Genomic DNA, 5,632 nt, shown 5'->3' with positions numbered 1-5,632 from the left:
CTAGGGTCCCAAAAATCAGTGAGTACGTCCACATTTTAAGATCAGAGAGCTGCCAGCACCTGGAGCCAGCCCCGTTCTCAGGGAGCTTCACCAGCGGACAGCCCCTACCGCCCATTCCGGGCCCCTCCAGTCCTGCAGCCCCTCCCCAAGAGAACTGAGGGGGGAAGGGGCATAGCTTTCCACTCCCAAAAGCGAATGGAAAGGGAAAGGGGGGGGGGGACGAATTTATTCTAAACATCAGGATGCCTACAAGAGGAGAACAACATTTTCATCTCCATAACAGGATTTGGTTCCAGAGTGGACATGTTGTTTGGCCCCCATGGGACCTGAATAGGGGCCAAGAGATTTGGGAAGAGAGGGCATCGAGAGCTCCCAGGACCCAGTTGCCTGTGATCTGTCACCTTCTGTCAGAAGACGGATCCCATGTTTGCCTGCTGACTTCACAGTTTGTGGGAAGGTGAGAACTGGGACTATCGTTTCGGGCAGTGTGTGTGTATGGGTGTGTTGGAAAGGAGGATGCTGGCAAAAAGGCCACATATTGCAGGTAAATGACAAAACAGGGGTCCCTAGAATAGATGGTCAAACCAGCCCAGGATAGCCAGGGCCTAGAGGAGCTGCACCAGAATAAGCACCTCCTTCCTCACCCCCTGTCCTCCCTCATTTGCAAAGGAGGCTGGGCCTCCTCCTCAGCCTGTGTAGATCTTGAACAGAAGGGCAGTCATGGTCAATTCAGAAGAGGTCTGCAGCTCGGGCCCTCCCACCCCAACTGAAGCACAGGTAGGAGAAGGAGGAGAGATGGATACCGATGCGGGTCTAGGCTGAGCTGGAGAAAGATGAACTTTGAATCGAGTTTGAGAACAGGACTGAATCCTAAATGTCAGAATTAGACTGTTCTAACAACCAACCAAGATATTGTTAAGCCAATATTAGGGGGGTGGGGGAGGGAAGGGGGTGGTCATTTAACACAACTACCAGGAGTTAGGAAAATATAGTTCTTTTATATTTATACCTCCTCTGAACAAAAGTTAAGCATAGTGGCCCTGGATGGGTAGCTCAATTGGTTAGAGCATTGTCCTGATATGCCAAAGTTGTGGGTTCAATTCCTGGTCAAGGCACATGCAAGAATCAACCAATGAATGCATAAATAAGTGGAACAAATGGGTATCTATCTATCTATCTATCTATCTATCTATCTATCTATCTATCTCTACCTCTCTCATCAATAAATAAATTATTTTAAAAAGTTAAGCATAGTCACCAAACCAATTACTCCATAATTCTTTCCTCTGTGTAACTCTGATGAGGGTAGTGAGCCACAGGCATATCTCTGGCCCCTCAGGGCCCTTTTCAAGACTTCCCCAATGAACTGGGACTCCTCGAAACTGGTAAGGGGTCCCTGTTTCCTGTAGTTACTTACTCCTTATGTGTTTCTGCCTCTGTTGGGCATCTACCTCCCATTAACCTGACTTCATGGGAAAGTTGCTGGCTGGCTTTGTCACAGCTCTGAGATGGAGAGAGAGGATTCCAGCACCCTCTGCAGGACCAGTGGGTCAAATCCTTTAAAATACTCTCAGTTCAGGCATGGTGCCTTTGCAAGATGCGCCACCTCAAAGCTCGCCTTCTCCCCTTTCCCTGAGCCTTAACCCCCACATACTCACAGAGTCGCCCAAATCTTCAAGTAGCAATATCTAATTTAATTTTATTGGACAATGATCACTGTGCTAGATTGCATAATGAGCGCTAATTCTCTGCCTCTTCCTGTGCCCCTGCCTTTTGCCATAGACCCTGCAATTCTTCCCACTAAGGGAGCAGAATGTATTTCCTACCCTTTGACTTTGGGTTTAGCCATGTGACTTGCCTTGGGCAATAGAATTAAATGGAAAAGACAAGGTACCATTATGAGCCTAGGACTTAAGAGGCCTTGAAGAGTACTTTCCACAGACATGTGAGTCTTGTTTTGGTTTTAAGCCACTGAATTCTGGGATGGGGTTTATAATGGACTAAAAGCTAACTGATTAAACGTTTTTAGTACAGTGAAGAAAAGTGGTAGAATTTAAACCAGAAAAACAAAACAAAACACCCTATTACTTCTAGAGTAATTTCCCCTTTGTTTGCATTCGCTAGCTTAATAAGTGATTAAATTAACTGGGATTTGTGTTGTTTGCTGCAATACATGTATCTGCTGGCATAGTCTGAGAAGATGCTGAGTCCACGCTTATCCTGTAGAGCTTGGGAGGACTGCTGGGTCATCGCTGACAGCCAGGACTCCTGCAGACATTGTCACGGCAAAGGGTGCAGACACCCTTCATTTGGAAAGTTGCTAAGTCGGCTCGTGTGCTGCGGTCCACTTCATTTATGAGTCACTTGTTTAGAATTCAGAGCGCCTTTCCCCATAGAAACAGTAGTGTGAGGTTTTCGGCAAACATACAACAGCCCGTTTAACTGCGTGCTCTAACCAAATGACAGGATTATACCACAGAACACAGGGAAAGCACTTTACCTTCCACTGTCAGGTCTCCCCTCTCTCCAGTCCCCTTTCTCCTTGTTTGCTCTTTCCAAAGGAAGAGGAGCAGCCGATTGGGTAAGCCTGCTGTTTATTGGGTCTCCTTTCTGAAATGCATCCATAGGCAATGAGGGTGCGCCACTGTCTCCCAGCCGTGTGGTCATCTCCCACGTGACTGTTTGGGTTCATGGACTTGGAATCTGCTGTCTCTCTCTCTCTCTCTCTCTCTCTCTCTCTCTCTCTCTCTCTCTCTCTCTCTCTCTCTCCTTTCCAGACATACCTGATCCATGTTTCGTATTTGAAAAGGCAGCAGGAAATCGAAATCCCACTTAGTCTCCATCACAGAGTAACCAAAACCTTTTATCAGGGAGTTTAAAAAAGGCCTGTGCAGGTTAATATCCCAGTGCTTCGCCCTCTCTCGGGGCTGGTGATCCTTGCCGGATATGTCATCAGTCGGAAAGCTGAGGGACCAGAGGCAGCTTAGAACTCCTGAGATCCAATCCCTCCGGTCATGTTTCCTGTGGGAAATCCTTCCCATGTTCCAAGTCAGGAGGTGGGCTCAGCTCGAAGCAAGCCTCCTCTAGTGTCTTCCAGAGCAGACCCTCCCACTTCACACTGACTGGTATTTTGGAAGAATCTCTGGTTTTTTTCATGGAGGAGTAGTGGTCCTGTTTTGTTAGAAGATGATCATAAAAGCTGATTTTGGAGAAACTAAGAGAGATAGTTGAAAGTATATCTGTGTTCTACTTCTTCAAAATTGGCATGAAAATGCATTAACTTACTGTCCTCAGTTCAGAACTCAAGGATCTAACTGCTCTCTGACCATGGCTTCAACTGATACAAACTTCTAACACAAACACAGCATCCTTTCTGAGAGGTGTCTGACATTCTTCAAGAACATGTGAACTGATACTACTGTTTTATTCAGTTAAAACAAATTCAGTTTATTCTCATTGTTAAAACATCAAACTATTTAGCATAGACATATGACCTTTCTGTTTTACAACTAGAATTTTCGTTTTAAATTCATTCTGAAAGCCATTTCTCTCCATAGTCTGTGTCTCATAAGAGTCTAATGTATTAAAAAGAAAGATCATGTAAATTATCATTTATTTTTCCTATAAATTTTATAGCCAGTGAAACATATTATTGATAGCTGCTGTGCTGTGGGGAGCAGGGGCATTCTGAGAGAAGCAGGGACAAGCCCGGAAAAGAGGGAGCCCGGCAGAACTGGATCCTGGCTCCATGTGCCAAGGGCCAGACACATTCATGCTCCCACAGTTACATGTGTGACTCAGTTCTCTTGAAAACAGATCAAAATACTCTTCTCCTTGAGTTACAGAAGTGGGCATGTGTCTAGAGTCTGGCACGACTCTTGGCCACTCCACACATGCTCTAGTGAGAGAGCCACCAGCATCAGGAGGCCACGGAGGAGGGTGGACCAAGTCAGGCGGCTCCTGGAGGAGGTGGGCTCCGGCTCCCACTCCTCCGTGACACCCCTCCTCCTCCGCTTTGGAGGAGGCTCGGGCACCATCCTGGCCCCAGGACCCCTCAGCATTCACCTGAAATGCATGGGCTGTTCCTTTCTTTTAGAATTCATAGAAAAGCTACTGTTAGTAGTGATTACAAGTCCTAGCAAAATCTCTTAAACTGCTTATAGAATCTGGGGTGCAGTATTATAAATCTAAAGAAACTAATAAATATTTCAGTACAACTTTCTTATGGTTGTTGCTATAAACAACAGCTCCTACGGAGAAGAAATGAAGGCTGTGGCCATCACAAGTCAAACAGCCCGATATGTAGAAATGTTCAGGTTTTCTCTGAAGGCTGCAACAACCTTAAATCCAAGTCTTTCATACTTATTATGTAGATTGCCTAATAGTGTGGCCTGGACACATCCCCACTTCCTTCAAAAAGGGAGGCAATGTCGTGATTCCTTGATATTCTATGCCAAAGGTAATGGTAGTTTATCCAAACAAATCTTATGTGAATGTAAGAAAAATGCTCTAAAAATCCAGCCTTTGAGATTAAGTGATAAAGAACTGAGACGGGAGGAACTGGAAAACCATCACCTGCCGCATGCTGACCTGGCCCCGAGGACTCCTCTCCCCAGGGACGCAGGGGCCCCGGCAGCACTGCCCGGCAGGTGTGTGTGGGTCCATTGCTTGGAGAGCCACCCAGACGGTGGAATTATTTATAACTGGTTGCATGGATCATGTTTTAAAGTATTTTTCCAGTTCCTGCTGGGTTGAGAGGCATCATATTTCAGCGGAAAGAACGAGAATGGACAGACTGACAGACACAGAAAGAAGGAGCAAGGGACAGCGAAGGGAAAACGGATTCGTGATGACGCACAGATGTAAAATTCCCTAGTCAAGAAAAACGCAGCGTTAAAAAAATATGTAGATAAAGAAAAGTACTGTTTGGTACTTTTCCATTAATTTTTCAAAGGTCTTGACCTCCTAAAGAAAAGTTTCTGACTAACAGGGGTTTTCCTCACACTCAGTTCCTTCTTCTTCTGTCGGGACCAGCGAAACAATGATCCTATATTTGGCCCTTAGACTGCTGCCACGGAAACGAGAGGGGCAGACTCTCCGCCTCCTGGCTTCACTGTGGGATCCAGCGAAGACCATGATTAAGCTGCCGGAGAACCTCTCTAACTACAACTTTACCTGATAAGTAAAAGTTTCCAGAAAAATGGTGACACATATGGGAAAGTAGATTGTTTAACTCACTCTGAGAAATCCCTTTTGATTCATAGACTGTCTACGTGATCGAGACAGAAGAAACCATCTCTTTCTCTAATCAGACTCTGCTCGGTTCACAGACAGGTGGCCCGGAGGGCGAATAAAGCTTCCCTGCGTTTGCCTGGGGAGGGCTCGGTTAACACAGGGAACATGGGGTCCTGAGTGCTGGGGAAGCAAAATGCTAAGGGAGGGCACAGGCAGGGACAGAGGGAAGGAGAGGGAGGCACGCGGGTGCCGTTTAAACCATTTTAAAGGAAAGTTAAATATCCTATTTGGGGGGGGAAATCACAGTGTCCAAAAACACTGGCTTTTCACAAGTGGGACCAGAGAAGATGTGGAGCCTGGGGGTCTCAACTGCAACGGACTTGAAGCTTGATTTGTG

This window comes from Eptesicus fuscus, chromosome 6, assembly GCF_027574615.1.
Source record: "Eptesicus fuscus isolate TK198812 chromosome 6, DD_ASM_mEF_20220401, whole genome shotgun sequence".
Lineage (NCBI taxonomy): Eukaryota > Metazoa > Chordata > Mammalia > Chiroptera > Vespertilionidae > Eptesicus > Eptesicus fuscus.
The sequence above is the reverse complement of the archived record's forward strand: the minus strand, read 5'-3'. Positions refer to the sequence as shown.